Raw genomic sequence first — 22,204 nt, 5'->3', positions numbered from 1 at the left:
CTTTCACAGGTGGAATGGAGGGAAGAGTCATCCTCAGATGTGTGTCTGGGTCTTGTTTGGTTTAGGTAAGTTTGCTATTGATTTCAGGATTGCTACTTGTGTAATTAATCCAAGTGAAGGCTGCCCTTCAGGACTGGCCAAAGTGCCTTTAATTGGCTGTATAGAAGAATATGAGAAGCAGCTTCACGCTAGCACAGCCATTGCAAATTTACATGATAAGGGAGCGATTTCTGCTTTTAGGGAGGTTCTGCAGCTCCTTTAGTTTTGAGGTAGAAGTTTATGCTTTTACAGTGTACTTCTGAGAGGACAGAACAGGGAGCATGAAGAAACTGGACATTGGTTCCATGGAACAGCACATATAAACAGAAATTCTCAAAAAAGGCCAAAAAAGGTGCAGGTCTTCAGCCTGGAGATGAACTAGGTTTATGGTTTTCTTTCTCTGTAAGACTGATATTTTCTGCAAATACACAGTTTTGCATTTTATTTTACAATGCAAGTTTCATTTTAACTCTACATTTGCCTACTTCAGCCTTTGGAAAAGAGTATCTAGTTTCTTCAACACACCTATCGTGGTCATGTCTGAGAGCTGTAAGAGTGGCCAATACAATGTTACTCAGGACCAACCCATTATATTTAGAAATTCAAGAGTGTTCTCAGGTTTTATCCTATCTTTTAGTAGGTTAATGTAGTGACAAATCTTTGTAGCAATAGCAAAAAAAAAAAAAAGTATTGTGAAAAGCATTTTGACTCCAATAATAGTCAGCAGAATAGATTTGCTATTCACTACTTCATATAAAGCTGTCTCCTAGGGTATTTTTGTTTCTAACAAAGGATTAAGGTGTGTACATGTGCCTTCCATTAAATTGCTCTTATGCTGGTAAGACTATGTTTAGGGCAAAATGGAAACCATCTTGCTGGCTCAGCCTGCTGGAGGGCCGCTACTGGGCTTGAGTAAATCTCTTGCTATTGAGAAAAGGGATGTACTAAACCCTGACAAAGAGGGAGGAAGACAAGTATACATATACATAAGCAAATCTGACAATAGAGCAGAGCCGTGTTAAGAGCACAAGGCCAGCAAGGCACAGTGATTTCATTCAGCTGGAAATCATGTCTGTTCCAATATGTATTCACTGCAGCAAATGTGGCTAAGTAAAACTTTTATTCAGTAAGGAATCCTTCATAAATACAGACCTTCTGCATTTTGCTTGAACTGCCACATAAGCGTGTGTTGTTGAAACATAACTTTAAATAGCTTATGAAGACATCCTTATGAATTCAAAATTACTGTACTTGCAGAAAAAGCAACAATATCCGTCTGTATATCCTTTAATCATAAGCATTAAAGAATAGTTCTTCAGAGAATCACAGGCTGCTGACTAAAGTTTACATTTTCTTGAGTTGCTTTTGGTGCTGCTAGCTATTTTTCTCATACACATGATGCTGATATGAAGTGACACTTGCACCTGTTGTCACCGTCTTATGGTAATTAGCATAGTGCCCTAAGTAGTAGCAGGGCCATCACATTCAAACATAAGCCATTAACATATTGCAGCTGTCATCATTTGCACACTACTGCATACCTTGGCTCAGCTAGCATAACTCCCCATATTGGGGTCATTGGGGATAGGAAAAAAAAAAATGTGGGATGTAGCCAGTCAGGAGTGAAAGAATACATTTTACTGCAGGTTTACTTTCATGTATTATGCATGTCCTTCAAGGTCACTGCATGATCATTTATAAGATTTTAATGAGATATCAAAGTGGAAAGAATGGAATGTAATTAATGTGATCATACAGAGAAGATACAGGTATAAAATAGCATGCATGAGGCTGTCAACAGGAGCAGTGAAAAAAAGAGAAGGACTATTTGGCCAGATTTCAGCCTGTGAAACAATATTTTCTACTGTACTTTCAGACACTTAACATCCTGCCCAACAGTTTTCCCCAGCTAACAGCAAAATAATGGAGTGAATTAGAGAAAATACATTCTTCCAGTTCTCTTTGAATATAGGCTACCTGCACTTCCCATCTTTGGGGGAAAATGAGTGGCTTGTGCTAAAAGCAGGCTGGTTCTACAGTAACATGATGTTTGTGGGCATTTCATATTTTACTGGTTTGATGTCTCCTGCTATCTGAGACTCTAGCAAGTCTGGACTAAATTTAAAATGCAAGATATGTAAAGGAGCATTTTAAAACATACTTTTCTAGAGACTTTTCTTTGTGTGAATGCCTGAAAAGGTACAAGGACTTAATGAACCCCTCAGTAGGAAGAGTTCCTTACAGGCTTTTTCTAACTTACTGGTCATCAGCAGCCTGCTCCAGTTCCCATCTTCTTCCTGCTACACTGACACTTTTGTATAAAGGTCTGCCTCTATATATATACCTTTTTTTATATAGGACTGCAAGTCAGGTTGGCAGTGGCTGGAATCAGTGCCCCCACCACAGCCTAGTGCTTGGATGGTCCCCACTGTCAGTGCAGGGCTAGCGCTAGTCTTTCTGCACAGAAAGCAGCACAAATTCTGTTGAACAAAAGAGGGGAAAGACCATCTCAGCAGCACAAAAGACAACTTTGTCTAGGTAAATAAGTTAAAGACTAACCCTGCCTTGCAAAATTATCCCACTTTGACCTTTGGTAAACCACACAAGCCAACATGTGGATAAGTAGTTACACACTTGAACCTTTAAATGGAAGCAGAAACCCAGGCTGGAAAATACTTGCTCTATCTTTTTCTATCAAGAACTTTATTCTGTGTTTTCTTAAGTATTCTGCCTTTTGTCTTTTTCTAGGAGGGACTTCTTAGGAATACAGATGTTTGAAAAAGAGATTTATCTAAATCATAGTTAAGCCCGAAGTGGTTCCAGAGATTCTCTCAGAATTTCTGCTGTCAGTAGGACATGGAACCCTAAGTACATCCATTGTTGTTGAATTCATGTCCCTGAACATTGCATGCTCCATTGGAAACTCTGAACATCTTCAATGTGTGTTACTAATGTTCACAGTCTGAGCCATTTGAAAAGACAATTGTTTGTAAAATACTTCATAACATGCAAAGTCTTCAGTGTGTGTAAAAAATATATTCATTTTTAAAGCAGTAGGTGTTTTGTTTAAACTTAATTTTTTTATAATTTAATTGATTTTTAAATGTCTTTTATATTGTTTTGAAATTAATTTTAAATAATTGCTTATTCTCACAGAACAAGACCACTTAATTTTTTCTGTCCTCCCAAAATATTTATAAACCAAGAAAATGCTATTTTAATATCTAAAAATAAATGAGAATGCAAACTCAGGAAAATAAAAAGGGGTTTTATCAAAACAAGGTTATTTCAGAAATTTACCAATATGTATGCATTTTTTCTAAGACATTTCAATTTAACCAAGTAATTTTTAAGTAATTCCTACACTTGACTGAACTTACAGGTAAATATATATATATGTGTGTGTCTCAGGTTGCTTGCTAGTTAGTGGAAGTGTGAGCCTTTTTTAAACTGTGTATTTGCAAGGCAAACAGCTGTCATGGGTAGCATCTCTCCCCTTGCTGAAGGAACCGTTTGTGTATCATAGAATCATAGAATGGGTTGGAAAGGACTTTAAAGATTATCTAGTTTCAAACCCAATTCCAAAGGTAGGGACACCTTCCACTAAACCAGTTGTTCAAAGCCCCATCCAGCCTGGCTTTGAACACTTCCAGAGATAAAGCATCCACAGACTCCCTGGGCAACCTGTGCCAGTGTCTCACCACTCTCACACTAAAGAATTTCTTCCTTATGTCTAACCTAAATCTCACTTCTTCCTATTTAAAGCCATTATGTGGAACTTCAGTTGAAGCCACAGCAAAGTCCATATGCTTACAGAGAGGTTCCTTTGAAAACTCATTTCACAGAGGACAGACATACAATGTGATTCCCAAAGCAAACTGTACTTCTCCAGCAGCAGCTGGCATTTCCAGCAGCTCCCTAATCTGTGACTCCCTCCAGCGGTTGGTTTACCATAGTTTACAAAAACAGGTTTACAAACACATTATTTTTTCATAAAGTTGGTTATGGCTGGTTAGGCAAGCAACACTGCCAAAAAACAGCCAAATGGAGGCAGGAGATAAATAAACCCAAAAAACTTCCTTTTTAATATATATTTTCACAGAGGACCAGGACTAAGCATCTCCCTCATGATGCTCCACTGAATACAACCCCTCGGTCGGATGTTGTGAGACACTGGCCAGTCTGACATCCTTCTGCTGCTGCCAAAATCTCTTGCTGTTGCCCTGCATGAAGACATGTTCCATGTCTTAGTTTTGCAGCTACCTAGTTTTGGGTTTTGTTTTGTTTTGTTTTGTTTTAGAAAGAACTCATATTATCTGCCTGTGCAGTCTAGCTGGTGAAAAAATTATGTGGAAGAGAAAGAAAGGTAGTTTATGAAGTGGGCACATGAGAAAAAATTGAAGACATCACAAAAAAATTCTGGTTTCTATTTCTGACCCTATAAAACAAACAAGATTTTAAAGAGAGAGTCATTATGGGAAATTCGACATAATCTCAGGCCTTAGCAAAATCAAACAATTTAAAATTCATGAAGGTACCATCTTCCTATTTATAAAAGGTTAAGTTCCCCTAAGCTATGAAAGAAAAACACCCTCTGAAGACCTGGGAAGGCAGTAAACACTGGTGGCAAGTGACAGGAATTGATCCTGCTTTTCTGTGCCTGTCATGTCTTTAAATTTTATTTCCACCATTTCTAGAGTACTGTGATAAGAGAGGCAGGGGTAGGAAAGAGGATTGAGCTGAGGCAAGACTATGGCCCCAGGGCAATGATACCTGGGTCTCTGACTTTTTCTCAATTAGTAGGTCTCCCTGCCTGACTGCGAGATGTGCATCTAACTGGGGACTTAGACTGTTGCGAGGTATTGATTAGCCATAATGTGAAGTCAAATCTGAATAAAAAAGCATTGTGATCAAAAGCCTTTTGTTGGAGACAGCATGCCCTCCAAGTCAAGGGTCTGCAGAATCTGATGAGCTCTGTTTCCTTTTTGTCTGAGAGAGATTTCCACGGTTTACTCATAAGGGTTCTCTTGATAGGAATGTCCAGTGGGCCCTCTGTCAAAAAACCTGATGTCTCAGATTTGACAGGTGCTTGTTAGTTTTTCATCCCAGATCACTCAACATGCACACAAAACTAGAAGAGACGATAGCTAATAACAGTACGTTTCAAGTTGACTGCCTTGTCATTTTTGCTGGAAAATTCACTGATTCAATCACTAGCATTAAATTGTCTGCATTAAAGGAAAACAAAGCATAGCCAGCCATAAAATGTATTGCTTTTCTGACTGCTAGGACTTGCACAGCTCAATGCTATTCATTGCATTGCCTTTTTTGATGGAAACAGTTTATCCAGATCACATATAAAACAAAATAAACCACTGATCTCTTAAAAATGACAACAACAAAAAAGCCTGCAGCAGAGGAAAATGGAGAGATCCATTTTAATTAATTTTGTCTTTTCCTGGAATTTAACTTTCTTCTCACTGAAAATATTAATAAGTGAGGAAATGATCCTCCTCACCTTTTCTTGTATGAGCAACATCCTTTCAAACTGTGCCATTTCACTAGGATGCCACATGAACCTGGACTTCTGCTCCATTGAATTTCCCATTCCTTGTGAGCTGGGGTTGACTTCTCTCAAAAACTCAAGTGAGGATGGAGGCCTATTCTTATGAGCTATTTGCATTAAGAATATATGAGCCAAAGGTTTAGGCTAAAAGAAATTGTAAATTTTGGTAATATACCTGGACATTATTGTAATAAACTCCACACTTTGTTTCTTCTTCTGTTGCTCACAACCTAGACTCCAGGGCAAAGTCTGTGTGGTGATGGTGAACTGTGGAGGTAACAAGGGTTCCTATGCATACTGGTATATGAAACTTTTAGAAATGCAACCAAAAAGACCAAAGATTTTCCTGAGTAAAATGTTACATTACCCATTCTTAGAAATTTTTGAGTCAATTAGTGAAATGGGTGTTTGCCCTGAGATCTTATAAATGATACCTTGTACTTCAACTCATTTCTCCTTTCCTTGCAACATTTCTGGCTTCTGAGGAGCTACTTGTCTTGTGTATCAGGAAAACTGCACTCCAAAAGTCATCTTCCTTCCCCACCTTCCCATCCAGCACTATCTGTAGCTCTCAGAGATCTCACCTGTGGGATGAGGTCTTGCCTCTGGGACTAGGGCTCATTCCTTTTTGTGCCAAAAGAAAAGGGATTTTAATAGGACTATTCAGAGGAGCATCTTGACCACTGGCACATGACGTGGTGGTCCTCCCTGTCAGAGTTTTTGCATGCCAAGGTGTGTGGGGACAGGCACTGTGCAGGGGTGCAGGGCAGTCCCCCATCAGGGTGGGCACTAGGGGACAACTCATGCCTCTTCTAGTGACTGGCAAATTATATACCTAACAAGAGAGAACAGAAATTAAGTAACAAAAAAACCCACAAAACAAACCAAAACAAACAAAAACCCAAAGAAGCAAAATTAATCTGTCCAAACCATTCTGGTTATGATGTTTTTCCTGGCTCGGACACTAAGCTGCAAAAGCGCAGCTAAAGGAACATTTTTTTGGTAGCTACAGCCACAGCTGTGCAATCCCCAGCAGATAAGTTCACATACAAGCATACACACAGGACAAAGAAGAGGGAGAGAGAGGAACCAGCCCACTGATGCAAAGATTGGGATGAGAGGAAAACACCATCAAATCATGATTCCTGGTGTCCAGATGCACAGCAACAGGAGGACCTTACAGTGTTTCTAGGGTGAGAATCCTGTGAAGTATTCAAGCCAAAGCCCCGTTATAAACTGGTTTGCACTGTTGCCTTCAAGCAGAGCCAGGCTGGATGAAATCTCTCTCCTTCCCTTGGACAGTGTTTTCTCATGAAGGCTGAGTCTGGGATGGGTCTTTTCGGACTGTATATACATACCTACCTACAAATGGTAAAGGTGTGAGTTATTTCTCCAGGCCTTTAGCCCCTGTTGCTCACAGCACTCTACTTCCAGCCCTTCCCAGCATAGCTCAAGGTTGTGAAAGCATAATGGAGCCCAAAATACTTCTTACTGCAAAGTATTCGTTGTGGTAAATGTCGACTATAGCAATAAGGCACTGAAGGCGGTGCATTAGCAAGCTATTAGTGCATGCTGAGAGTGCTTTGGTTGCCTACTAATGCACACTCTGAAATGGCCATTACAGAGTATGACTCATTATTTTTACATTTATTTCACATTTAAAAAAAAAATCCTTTCTCAAAAAAACGCTTTTGCACAATTTTGAGAGATACGTTTTTCACAAGGAAAAAAACGGTTCTTACAAAGAAAATGAGAATAGAAAATGGCAGGCAGAGGTAGCCTTCAGTGTTTCTGAGTAAATGCAAAAGTGAATTGACTCTTCCTCATCCTACTCTTTTCTCCTGTGGATTTTGACTATCACAGATTGATGTATCTCCTCCTAGAGTCATCCTTCTGCCTTTGCAGCCATTTTATTTAATTAAAAATATCACTTTGCCCAACACATGGCATTAAGTTTGTGTGTTTCACACCATAAAAATGCAAAAAGTCCATTAAAGTCAAATGTTAATCCTAGAAAGCCATGTATGACTTCAGAGGGGCTACTTGTCACATGTTCTTTCTTTGAGCCTCTCATTTCTGCCTCTGTCCCATAATTGTCTTTGTTTATCTCCCATCCTCACAAACTGCTGAAATTTCTGCTCATCTGCCTTTTCTCTGTTGCTCATTGAATGCAACAGAGTGACAGATGTGCACAAAAGGTACTATCAATGTAGGCAGGTTGTAACTACAACTGCTAAGCCTGTTAAGAACAATAAGGTTATAATCAATTAGGCTAGGATTAATTCTGCCTAACTTTAAACACCTAACTGAGGCATTTAAATTAGGACTGTAATTGCTGTAGGCTGCCTTTGTAATGAAGTGAAGGTTAGGTGTCTCCAAAATGTGTTTCATCCAACCTAAGGGCTAAATCATCCTCTCTTTTACTGACAAGATTTTACATGACAGTGCTTCTAATTTTATTAGCTAAATGATAAAGGTAATCTGATTTAGGATGAATCTGGGCCTTGGTTTTTGCTCAGCTCTGCTTCACTATTTAATGGTTAGGTACCTACAGTGTGAATACCCGTTCTTAAAACATAAGCTGTCTCCATAACACAGGAATGTCAAAATAATGGTGTATTTTTCTATTGATATCTGAGTAGCATGAGGTCCTTTGTGAAAATGCCCTGGAGAAAGGATGTTTCAAGAATAGATTGGAAAAAATATAGAAACTTACAAGGTATTTGGCAGGGGAGCATGTAAAGATCACAATTCTTTGCAAAACAATTGTGCATGTGAGTGGGAGAAGGTAGTACTGAAGTGCTGGAGCAATTTTTTTTGAAATGTAGGATAGTTTAAATATATATGGAATCAGACACTGTTGCTGAATAAAACTGACACTGAAAGAATATTCAGTGTTATGTTACAGCCTCTGAAAACATAGCAAATGTCAAAAATTCCTCTTTTAAAGAGTCCTCACTCTTGTTCAATAACTTCAACTGTCAGAGCATGGAGCTTTATCAAAAAGGGCTTCACAGAATCAAAAGGTTTGTTTCTTAGCAACTCTGTCAACAAATTTAAATTGCTGCATATCATGGCTGTTCCATAACTATTTGCATGCAAGATTTGTAAACATACATTTTCATTGTGCATCCTGTTGTCACAGTTGGAAGGGAGGCAAAAGGGGACAAATACTACAGTCCGGGGCAATAGAGGTGCCAAAGAAGATGCAATACCAAATAAATGATTCCATGTAGCTCACTTGACCAAAATCTTGTCTAGTTCACTTTGTCCATGAAGTAAAAACACCAGAGACAGCAAACCCAGTCATAAATGTAGCACTGCAGTAATCCGTAAAGTCAAAAGACTGTATTTTCTTTTTTGTGATAAAAAAACATTGAGGACCTTGCTTACAAAGTAAAGCCCAGCTGCATTGCAAACAGATGTGTACACTAGCTTTAAATAAGCTTGATTAACGTCTTTTTATACAAAAAATATAAGAATTGAGGCAACATGTGATTCTGTTGTGGGCATTTGCCTGGAATTGGAAGAAAGCTTTTGCAGCTGGAACTCAAGGCTGTGCTGGTGTAACTGCTGCTCTAGGTGCATCAAAGCTTTTCAGATATGCCTCAGTGAACTCCAGCCATGTTTACCTCAGGAATCCCAGGCTGACATACTTTTGACCCTTTTTAACTAGTGCCATTAAAATTGCTGTTAGGAAGTGATGAATATAGTCCATTTTAATTTTTATGTCATTTCAATTGTATTTATTATTTGCTGAGTGCCTATAATGTGTGTGGTACTAGAGGACACATTTTGTTTAATGTAATGCATTTTAGATCCACTTTATAGAATAGGCTAAGCTTATATAATGTACATGTGTATATGTGCTCAGTATGATATAGCAGACTAAGAGGGTATGCACACGTTATACATTTATGTTTTCAGATTTAATGAATTCACCTTATCCCACACATCTAATAGCTCATATAGAAATTCTCAGCTTGTTGTACATAATACTGCTGTTATAGGTTTAGTATTATATATTTGAATTGCAGTCACCCCAGAGGCTTCTGCTCTAAAAAAAAACACTGAAAAACTGGAGCAAGATACCATCTTAAAGTGTTTACAGTTTATAAAAATAAGAGAGAGGGAACACAGGCCCAAAATGGAAAAGTGACATAACCAAGCTCATAATCCAGGCATGTGATGGAGACAAGACTGTGTTGCTTTCTCTTCTGTAGCCCATGGGTTAGGAAGCTGAATTTACAGTCATCTGTAGTGGCCTGTCTCCAAAATTCATATGGCCAAGTCCAGATCCCTGCCTCCCTTTTACCAGGGACTCTGAAATTCCCCTTTCTGCACCATCGTATATCCAAAAGGTCTGTCTCGTGACAAAAATGCTTGCTGGGTAGTGGGAATGGTCATGCCTACTTTCCCTGCCACTTGACTGATAGGGACATGTATTTTGGGCATCTTTCAGCAGTTTTTCCAGATCCTGGCTGTAGGAGTCAGAGTATGTAGGCCCAGAGGGCTTCCAGAAGATTCTGTGTAGCTCACTCCAGCCCATGAGTTAGATCATGTTATCTCTATATTTTGTACTATTCTTGAAATGGTTTTATGCTTTCCTTGTTCTCCACTGCTGATGCTTTAGGATTCGTGGGCTTACTGCCTGTGAAATGGGTAACTCATGGTAGCACCAAAATAAGCCAAACCCCAAAACTAAAAGAGCACACCTGGAGCATGAAACAAACCTTAGAGAAGGGAGTCTGAACTTTTCTAGAAGCATCAAATTCAGATATACATCAGTGTGCAATTTTGTGTTCTGCAGAAGTGTCACAACTGAGAACCACCAGACTTGGTAGTCTTGGAAAAGGCGATTGTGCCTCTTTTTAACCTAGACCTAAATGACCTCAGCTGACAAGTAAACTTTTCCCCTGCACCTTGTTAAAGAAGAGGAAGAAATATGACAAAGAACGGTGATTGTTATTGGTCAGGCAAAAGACTACAGAAAAATCGGAAAACAGAGATTTGTAACAGATGGCAAAGTCCATTTTTTCTGGGTACTGGAAGACACAACAAAGTGGTTAATTCTACTAATCAGAAAAAAAAAACCAACCAAATCTAATTTAAGTACACTAGCCAAAACCAAATAAATGACCCTTCCAAGCAGTTATTAGAGTTACTTCAAGAAGGTTAATGTTTAATAGAGCTGAGCAGCACTGTAGTTCAGTGCATACGTTTTTCTTAACACTAGTATCTGAATTTGGCTCAGGTCACAAATGAAAATACTTCTGTTGCATCCTTGCCTAATCCCCAGGAACAGCCACACAGTTTGGGAGAGCAGATCGTCCCTTCTCAGAATATTACTGTCAGGGTCCCAGCCCTGCCAGAGACTGATTTGCACTTGAGAAGCAATAAAAGACGTCAAAACTCAGCCTCTGACAGGCTCAGCCTAGAAACAACAAGTTGGTCTTAATTGGAGGATAAATGCAAAACTCTACTATAAGTTTTGTACAAATACAGTCTTACTGTCAGTCCTTATAGAAAGTGCTGTAGGTTTTTTCTGCAAGAGTATTTACATAGAATAAGTTTTTCCAACCCTAAATAAAGTTAATATTTGAGTGCCCATGCACAGATATTACAACTGTTTTGAATGAAAGTATATCAGATGTTGCAATGATTTTCATGCACTGTCTTTGTGGTAAACTACTGAAAATCATTTAACCTTATTCTTTGTTTATGACTGAACAGCCTAGAAAACAATGAAGCAACTGTGATTATCGGTTACTGTCTAATTATTATGTGGGCAGTTTGTTAAGATGTACCTCAGGGAACATGGATGGTTATGACATAATTCCCATGACAGATGTACCACTGTAAATCAAGAAATAGTTGTCAAAATGGGAGCACAAACAGTGTGTATTCAGCTCTGGGTGTGCATGTAAGACTGGCTGTATTGCTTCTTGTTAGAATCTCCAGAGTTTCAGGAGGGAATAGGTGTCCCATCAACATAGACAAATGTGTCTTGTTCCAGCAGAGTTAGCAACGCTGATTGATTTTCTGATAATGCATGTGAGCCTGATTTACAATGGAGGAACACAAACAGTTTCCCATCTGCTGAGTATGACAATTAATAGCTGCTTCACAACTTTCTTTGGTAGCAAACTAGCAGGGGCTCTTCTTGATAAGGAACTAACATCTACCTATTACAGGGCTGACATTCATAGGTGCAAGTAGTACCTTTAAACAAAAAAAAATCTTCCAAATACTGTTTGATAAATGCATTGGTTCCTGGAATCAGTCCATCTCTTTAATACTACTACTTTCTATATTGACACCTTCTGTCTTCTGTTGCATTCAAATTTTGGTGCAAGCCTTAAAGCCACAAAAAGCTGAGATTTCTTCTACTGTTCTGGAGATCACTGGTTAAAGACATTTTACCTACTGTTATTGAGTTTACTGGTCTTGGCAACTTTCCACCTGTATGTCAGATTGGCATTTCTTTGACTTTGTTGTGTGTATCCTCAGGCTGAACACAGCCAAGGTGTGGAAGGGCCATATTCACAAAGCTTCAAGATGCACTCTCCACTTCTGAAGCTTTGTATTGCTCCAAAACTGATATTCACACAATACTGCTAAAGCTCATCATTTGTGCTCGTCTTCATTCATTTAATAAATGAAAAACACCCACCTCCCTACAATCAACCTTTCAGGTAGCTGTAAAGAGCAATGAGGTCTCCACTTAGCCTCCTCTTCTCCAAACTAAATGTCCCCAGTTCCCTCAGCCATCCCTCATATGACTTGTTCTGTAGACCCTTCACCAGCTTGGTAGTTCTCATTTGGACATGTTCCAGCACCTCAATGTCCTTCTGTAGTGAGGGGTCCAGAACTGAACACAGTAATTGAGGTGTGGCCTCACCAGTGCCAAGTATAGGGCCACCGTCACATCCCTACTCCTGCTGGCCACACTATTCCTGATACAGGCCAGAATACTGTTGGTCTTCTTGGCCACATGGGCACACTGCTGCCTCATGTTCATCTGGCTGTCCCCCAGCATGCCCAGGTCCTTTTCTGCCGGGCAGCTCTCACTCATCCCCAAGGCTGTAGCTTTGCCTGGGGTTGTTGTAGCTGAAATGCAGGATCCAGCACATATATTTGGCCTTGGCCTATTGATCCAGCCTTTCTAGGTCCCTCTGTAGAGTCTTCCTGCCCTGGAGCAGATCAATACTCCACCCAGTTTGGTGTTGTCTACAAACTTACCGAGGGTGCATTCAATCACCTCATCCAGATCATTGATATTGAAGAAGACTGGCTCCAAAACCAAGCCCTGAAGCACACCCCCAGATGACTGGCCACCAACTAGATTTGACCTCATTTACCACAATTCTCTGGGCATGGCCATCCAGTCAGTTTTTACCTAGTGAACAGTACACTTGATTCACCAGCTTCTCCAGAAGAATGCTGTGGGAGACAGTGTCAAAGGCCTTAATGAAGTTCAGGTAGACAATGTCCACAGCTTTCCCCTCATCCACATGGTCGCATGGTCATAGAAAGAGATCCAGATGGTCAGGCAAGAATTCCTTTTCATGAACCCATGCTAGCTGGCCCTGATCCCCTGACTGTCCTGCACACTTGCCATGTGAGTGAGCTCAAGATGACCCTCTCCATGATCTTTCCCAGTACTGAGGTCAGGCTGACAGGCCTGTAGTTCCCTAAATCCTCCTTCTGGCCCTTCTTGAAGATGGTCATCACATTTTCCAGCTTCCTGTCATCTCACACCTCCCCTACTTACCAGGGTTGTTGATAAATGATGGAGAAAGGCTTAGAGAGCTCCTCTGCCAGCTCCTTCACTACTCTAGGGTGGATTCCATTAGGGCCCATAGACCTGTGCATGTCTAGGTGCAGAAGCAAATTGTTAAGTATTTTTTCCTGGATTGTGGGGGAATTGTTCTGCTCTCTTTGTCTTCCAGCTCAGGAGACTGAACACCATGGGGGAAGCTGGTCTATTAAAGATGGAGGCAAAGAAGTCAGCCTTTTCCTCATCTTTGGTTGCAATATTCCCCTCACACCCAGTAATGTTACCACCAGCCTTCAGAAATTGTTCCAGTTGTTAATTTGCTCTGTTTTAAAGATCTGTGTATTCTGGATCTGATTCCCCTCTCCCCCCACCTCCAATTTTATTATTCATTTGTTAAACAGCGGAAAAACCTTCATCATCAGAATCCTGTTTTCATATAGGTTCTTATTGTCTGTGGTCACAGTAGATTGGGCATCTTTAAAAACAGTTTTATCTCCATATGTCATTGATTATAGCAGGTGCTTTACAACATTCTTGTTACTCTTCTAAACCTTCTTAAATTCCTTAAAATCCTTTTTGACATACATGCAGAATTCCAACAGCAATAAAAATACTTCCAAGTAAATGCAAGTAAGGGTAATACAAGCTCTCCAACTGCTACTTGAGATGTCTTTACACAAACAGCAACAGTTGCCCTTTTGGTAAAGTGGCATTGAAAACTGATTCCCTTACTTTGATATCTAAACCTTTTCCAGAGTTACTGATTCACAAGATTTCCCTGTCTTATGATAGGACCTGTAGTCCATGTTTTCAAATAGACTGTGTGCAGCTGTAGTTGTAAGACCTACTCCTTGTTTCCATGAGTGCTTATTAGACTTGTAAATCCACAGCTCTTTGGTTATCTTTGGTACAACTGCTTCTGCAGTCAACGTCTGTGTTTGTGATTGTATCTACCCTTGCATTCTGCTTAATGTCTCTCCACTACATTACTTATGAAGAGAAAAACACTATGTCCAGGTGGTAAATACCTCATATACTTCAGGAATTTATTCCTTCTTTGCATCATACTTTATTTTAAAAGATGCTTTTCTGTGGTGAGAGAAACTTGTGCATCCCCACTTCTAAGGAGGGCTTTGATCAACAGAACTAGGATGGTTTCCTTTGTCACAGACAGCCTATAAGTCACCATTTCCTCCCAGAAATGCAGCATGTATATGCCAGGATGAATTCAGAACTGTTTTTTCTTGTGCCCTGTGGATCAAAATTCAGTCTGATAAACACTTTTTTTTTTTTTTTTTTTTTTTTTTCCCTCAACAGGGCAAGAATTGTTTTTAAATCCAAACTGGGTTCTTGTTCAGCTTTCAGTCTGGTGTACATTTCCAGATTTTTCTTTTTCTTTTTCTTTTTCTTTTTTTTTCTTTTTCTTTTTCTTTTTCTTTTTCTTTTTCTTTTTCTTTTTCTTTTTCTTTTTCTTTTTCTTTTTCTTTTTCTTTTTCTTTTTCTTTTTCTTTTTCTTCTCTTTCTTTTTCCTATAAATCATAAAGCTTCTGTTTCTGGTTCATCTTTAGCTGCTGCATGCTTCTCTTATTATGGAGTTATTGTCCTCTTGTGAAGACCAGATGTGTGGATCCTGATGTTTTTTACACTTGAATCATCTGTATTTGCAATTGCAAGTGGCACAGAAACAGCTTCTCCTGTTTGAAGGCTTACCATTTCAAGCTTTCTTGATTTCCCTGCTTAAGACAGAGTAACCCAGCACCATCTGCAATCCTCTGGCTGTGTGCCAGTAAAGCTGCTGGCTGAAAGAATTTCCAGCTTCACACTGAGTTTGTCATGAAAATACAAGCCCCACCCAGTTATCTTCTAATACACAGTATTAAAAAGCTATAACCAAGCCCTAGAACTTAAAGCTGAATCTCTTGTGGCGAACAAGGCACATGTTTTGTCTCACATGGGAGGGACAGGAATATTCCTGTTTTATGCCATCCATTCTCCTGGGCACTTGGGATGGCACACATATCGCTTAATGGACCCCAAGGACATCCACACAGAATCACAGAATCACAAAATCACAGAATATTATGGGTTGGTAGGGACCTTTGAACATCCAGTCCAACCTGCCTGCCAGAGCCGGACCAAAAAAAACTAGGCTAGATCACTCAGAAAGGCATCCAGACAGGTCTTGAAAGTCTCCCAAGAAGGAGACGCCACAACGTCTCTGGGCAGCCTGTTCCAGTGCTCTGTAACGCTCACAGTAAAGAAGTTCTTCCTCATGTTAAGGTGGAACTTCCTGTGCTTGAGTTTGCATCCATTTCCCCTCATCCTACCACAGGGCACATGTGAAAAGAGCTTGTCCCTGCCTTCTTGATGCCCAGCCCTCCCATTTTTTTCTCTATTGGCTGTAGGTGGGTTGGACATTTAATTGGCTTTTCTTACACTGTTTTACAATAGTGTTAGAGGAATTTAAATATTCTCTATTTAATATTTCTGTCTTTATTTTTACCTCAGACCACAAACAACCACTTATCTTGACAAATGATGCTTGATATTGTGCTGAAATAAAGCCCCAATGAGGCAATTTTGCTGAAGTGAAGAGTGTGTAGGGATAGGAAATTATGAAACCCATATCCCCAACTCCCTCCTGCCTCCTTGCTTGGTTGCTGAGCAGATTCAGGTTAAAATGTGGTGGAAATTTGTTATGCTGACTGTAGTAAACACCTTGCCAGGACCAATCATGGCAGCAAGGTAACAGAAATAATATGAAACTAATAAGTGGACATACGAGCTCTTTATTTTCATTGCTTTTATATGGTGACCTATGAACTTTTGTGTCCTTGTCATCATCCTTGCAATGTGCTTCTAGATCTCTTCTAGCAGTATGTTTCCCACTGCAGAGCTCTTCCCATTTTCAAACACAATAAATCAAATAATTATTACTAAATAAATCAACAAATGAAATACATGAGACTAAGTAATCAATCAGACAGATTCTCCTATTGCTATCTGCCTTGGTGGAGCTGACACAAACTCTATATTGACTTTATTCCTTAATCCTGCTCCAGACACAAATTCGTATGCAGTCATGGGAACTATGACATTAGTCACACTTTCCTGCTCTTACACAGTTAGGGTCTACAGCTGCTATCTACAATACTTGCAGGAAAAACCCTCAGATGAACAAAAAAATCTTACAGATGTACAATAGGGATGCCACTAAAGGTTAGTTTGTAATGTTGCTTCCAAGAGGGATTCACAATTTGGACTAAAGTACCAACTGGACAATTTTCTCTCATAATTTTTCTAATGGGACTGTTTGTTTTACTTTCTCTGACAGGATTGTTTCTTACTTTATTTAGGTTTTTTTAACAGTATCTAAACAGTGATCTGATGAAACCAATGTATTTAATTTATTTGCTATATTTCACCTGCATGTAATATGAAAATTAATAATAATAACTAATATATACTCCCTGAACGTGGAAAAGAATTGTACATAAAACAGATTAGGAATGCCTGGCAAATTATCTTTACTCCTGTATCACTGATAAAGACAAGCACATTGCTGTTGCTTATGTGAAGTCTTTTAAGCCTTTCATCTAGTGACAAAACACTGAGAGGTCTGTTTGTTGTGAGGAGTATCAAGCATCCAATTCTGATAATAACTGGAAGCACTGGTAATTGCCATTGCACACAGTAGATGTTGAACACAGGCATTTAACCCCCCCAAACATTTCCTAATAGATGCTGTTAGTGTGGGCTCTTATAGTACTATAGCAATAATATTCATCATGATTGACCCACTGTCTTAGCAACAGGGAAAGGAAAAATTCCTCACAAATACCTTAGCTGTCACTTAAGTTCACAAATTAAACACTGCAAAAATCATCCTTTTTCAGCTAGATGGTCTTATGGAAAAGAAAGAAACATGAGAATCTCTCATATTCAAGAGTCTGCTGCCCATTTTCTTAATGTTCCTGAATGAATGTTTGAGTTTATTATACTAATAGAGGCCTGCCAATTCTCTGGATATATTGCTCTAAATCAGTGGAGTCATTGTCATTATTAGACCAGTTGCTAGTCAATACTAAAAAGCATTCATTAGCTGCAAATGATAGAAATGGTACTACTCTATAGATTTTTTTTTTATTGTTGTCCAGAATGCATGCTTCCTTTTAAAGGGAATAATGAGAGAAGAATTAAATGAGAGGTCAATAAGGAGTTTACTGATGTGGAGAGCAGTGTAGTAGGAATCCCTGTGCTATTGCAGAGTTGTTTCTAATTTTCTTCATTTTTTGATAGGCATAAGGATTTAAAGACAATAAAAGTATTAGTAGTGTCTGAGGGTGATGGGTGTAAATGCCTTTAACAATAGCCTGTATATTGTAATTTGAAATGAGTTAACTTCAGTGAAAATGTGAGGATTAATTACTTTCTGTACTCCTTTTTTTTTTTTTTTTATCTACAATGGTTAGTTTTATTTTGGGTCCAGATCTGTGAGCTACTTCTTAATTCTGATAGGCTTCACGTTTGACTCTTTTCTTGAGTGTGGATAGTTGCTCTGTTGTTTTTTTTTGTGTTACAAATTTTAAAAGTCCTGAGCCAGGCTTCTCAAAGGTGCTGGGGTTATGGCTTCACCTTCTGTAGGCTCTGAAGAGGAACTGGGCACCTAAATCCTTTAGTTTTCTTTGCAAACCTCAGCTGTGGGTCCTCCTAAGTGGCATCACAAAGAAGAGAGACTGACCAAAGGAGCTGGCACCTCAGAGCTTCTTTTGTTTTTGATGGGAGCTACAGAGTAACAAGCCTCTATGAAAATCTTTCTATTCATTTTGGCTTCTAACTGGCAGCTGAGTTCTTTGGAAATGCAGGTCAGCAACTATTGCATAAGGATGGCATCTTAGGATGACAGGTACTTTGACAGTGCATAACAGTTAAATAAAAATTACTGAATTCATGTTATATTTGGAGGCAACTGCATCCAAACTGCTCTTCAACATTTTAGGAGAGATGCTCTGTTTTTCCACCCACTGTCCTGACTTTTCTCCCTTTCTTTTTAGACTTGCATCAAGACGATGAAATGCTCAGATGAACATTTCTTCCAGTACAACATTAACATGATGACACAATAACCAAAATAATTATTCTCCTGGAACACTGTTTTCTTTTAAGCAGTCTGAATCTCTGAGAGAAGAGCCTGCTTAAATCGGATCTTCAAAGAGAAATATATTGCCACCAAAATAATGGCTGATATTAAAATCAAAATAAAACAAAACGCTAACCCAACAACCTAAAAGGATCTAAGCTTATTAGTGAAATATAAGTTTTAAAGATCCAGGAAATTTCCAGAGATCTTATAATTAACAAAGGAAACATTTGGAATGTACTTTATTTCCTGATTGTTAAAACTGTCATAATTCTATTAGCAACCTTAAAAAGAAAAACATTAGAGAAAATATTGTATCCTTGAAAATTTTCTTCCCTTGTCTTACTTAGTGTAGCATTAGGTCCTCTTCTGATAAAAGGCTCTGCCTTGCTATTTTATGACTGACAAGCAAGGGCATTGTTTTGAAAATCTCTTCTTGTGCAGGTACTTAATCCTAAGTACCTGAGCTATAGGATTGTTTTCCCTATAGCTTGGGAGACTAATCCATTGAGTGTCTCATTATATGAGCAATTTTTACTTATGCAGAAAATGCTATTGACTTCAGTGAATATAGGTGAAGATCAATGCTTAAAACAAAGTTTGATTTAAAAAAAACAGTCATTTTAAAATATGGATGTGTGGTTAGCCTTGGGTAACTGACTTTAACTGCATAGAGCAAAAGAAAAAGATGAGGGAAAATGCCTAGAACACTTATTCAGCAAAAGCTCCTGTTTAAATAATTAAAGCAGTTTGTGCCAATGTATAAATTTCTCTGTAAGGCCCTTTTTTTCCATGGAGAGTTGAAGTTTTGTTGAATCTTCTATTTCTAACTCTTAAGTCAATTTGTAGGAGGTGGTGTGTAAAAGCACTTTAGTGGGAAAAGCAGCAATCTCAATGCATCAAAGTTAGGTGGTAGCGGGGTTACCGCTCCGTGAAAATCACATAAACATTCCACATATGAAATATTATTCATCAGGGCAAAACCCTCCAAGGGTTTCAAAGATGACAATGGTGTCATGAAACCTTTTTTTCAAACAGGAGAAATGTATTCGGCTGCTAAGATTGATTCTGCCGCCATGTATCGGGCAGCGTGACGAGGCAGGGAATGAACATAATTGAGAAGAGAATTAGCAAACCTTAAATATCTGCTGCTGCAATATCATTACCCATAAACTTGCCCTTTTTCTACCCTTTTTTCCCCAAAGACTGACATCCCATAACTGCAGTGAAAAAGAATGCATTCTTTCGAACAGCTAAATCAACAAGGTCTCACATGAGTAGTGTTGAGTGGTGTGGTTGACTGATTTCATGAAAAACTAATCAAGTATTCATCATTGAGATCAAACACTTCCCAAGTAATTATTATCAAAACCAATCTGATAAGACCTGAAAAGTGGCACTGCTGATCTAATCAGAAGTAGAACAGAAATAGTTCTCTCAGCTTTTGTAATGTTCAGGTATGAAAGCATAAAAATGTAATTGTATTTTATAATTAAGAAAGGGAAAGCTGTCACATTGTAATCAATTATTTCAAATAACTATTTTAGTTTTGTTGGCTATTTTATTTTACACATTTACAAATTGACTTTTTCATGTATGGGTAATTTAATACATGGAACAGAGATGCCTTAGAAACAAAAATTGCAATTAAATGTAATTTCAGTTAAAAAAAAAAAGAAAAGATTATGAAACTGTAGAAACTAACAGAACCACTAAGTCCACATTTGTAATTTTTTTCCCTATAATGAGGATTTCTTTTTTTAACAAAACAAAATGTGAAGTATGTTTTTCAAGAAAAATGTCCTTGCAGTCACAATAATCTATTTGTGACATGTTTTTATTGATTAGAATACTTGAGGATACTTTAGGAAATGTAGACATTTAAAAGAATTTTACATGTATTTAAAGCTGCCAAAACAAAAATTGCTATGCCCTAGTCAATTCTTAGGATTTTATTTGTCTGGTCATCATTTTCAGGCAAGAGCTAAAACACAGTTCAAATGGCACTGTATGTCATACTTCCGTTACTCTGGTTGATTTTTGGAATATAGAGTTTCAAATAGACTATAATGGAAAAAAAAATATCCTCATAGACCATTTTGCTTCATAATGCCAGGCTAGAATCCTCGTGTCACTTGCATAATTCTTAATATACTCTGATTTTAGTGGCTTTCTTAGTTTTAATGTTATTTGACTTCTCAGAAAATATTTTTCCTTGTAGGTTGCTGCATCATATCTGGGTGACAGAAATGCTTCTAAGAGGGGCCTTCCAGACACTTTTTTCTTGGGTAAGGAGCTTAAAAACTGAGTGTCCAGTAAATTTCACAAATTATTTTGCTAACATATCAACTACTGTGGGTATGGGAACGTGGCTGTGTTTTTTTGGAAATTAATTGATGGACAGAGTGCTAACTTTTTAAAATAACTTGATAATATAAAATACAAATAAAACTTTAAATTAAAATGAACCATGTGTCTTAAACTTAGGATCATTCTTTTAATGAGCTTTTTGATAGCTTATTTACACCACATTACAATAGTCATGTAAATAAGATAATTTACAGAGCAAGTAATAAAATTTAATCAGGATGGAGAAATCTAGTCCAGCACAAAAGTTAGTGTTTTCTATTGGAGAGCTACATTATTTCTATATGAATCTTAAAATTAAAACAACAGTTAGTTTCTAGGCAGACTGGTGAGAGGAAAAATAGTCAGAAAATCTTATATATATAGTATTGAAAAGATATTTAGGGAAGCTCTTTAGAAAATTCAGGCCTAAATGTGGTTCAATCTTAAATTAAAAAAAAATATTTTTGAGACTACAAAATGTGAGGAAGGATATTTTGTATCAACAGTGAAAACTCTGTTCATTGTCAAAGTGAAGTTCTGTAGGGCTCTGCAAAAAACCTCTGGGAAAGTCAGTTCACCATGGAAAAGTGGCATTCTGGAGGCACATTGTTTCTGCTGGTTGACACTGAAGGCAAGTGTCCATGAATTATTCACTTGAAAGGTAAATCTCACCAGCCTCACTGTTGGCATGAGGGGTTTGTGCCCAGAAGCTGCTTCAAATACAGGCTTGTGCACTTTTGTCTTATACAGCTGGGGCCACTCCTTCTTACAGTCTGATCCAATAAAAACATTTTTGTTTCAGCACTTCACAAAAAGGAACTGCTACTCTCTGAAGTACTGTACAAACCAGATCTTCAGCTATTATACCTGTTTAAATATGAGGCAGTTATTTTAAGAAGTCAAAACATTTTTTTTACTCCATAGAATACCAGGTGCCTCAGCTGCATAGAAACTCTATAAGACCTGTTTCTATAGTTTGAGACCTAGATGGTTTCCAGCTGCACAATGAAGCATCCCTTCAGCTCTAAGAGCATGTGGTATGTACAGTACATATCTTGAAGACCATTTCTACTCCAAACACACAGGTTAATATTTGTCTTTGAAATCATAAAATACGGATATAATGAGAAAATGTTTTAAAAATTCCCTCTGCCAAACACTGCCCCTGTGAAACTTGACAAGTAGCATCACTTGGCTGTCTGCTAATTCCCCTTTACTCCTCCTCTGCTGAGGACAGAGGAACTATTCCTGTCTCTTACTTTTGCTTGCTGCTTTTGCTTATATATCCTATCCTATCTTTAGAACACAAGCTGCTTTTGCTTTGCTTTCA

The sequence above is a fragment of the Chaetura pelagica genome, unplaced genomic scaffold (assembly GCF_000747805.2).
Source record: "Chaetura pelagica isolate M959 unplaced genomic scaffold, ChaPel_1.0 scaffold106, whole genome shotgun sequence".
NCBI classification, from domain to species: Eukaryota; Metazoa; Chordata; class Aves; order Apodiformes; family Apodidae; genus Chaetura; species Chaetura pelagica.
This window is presented reverse-complemented; position numbering follows the sequence as displayed.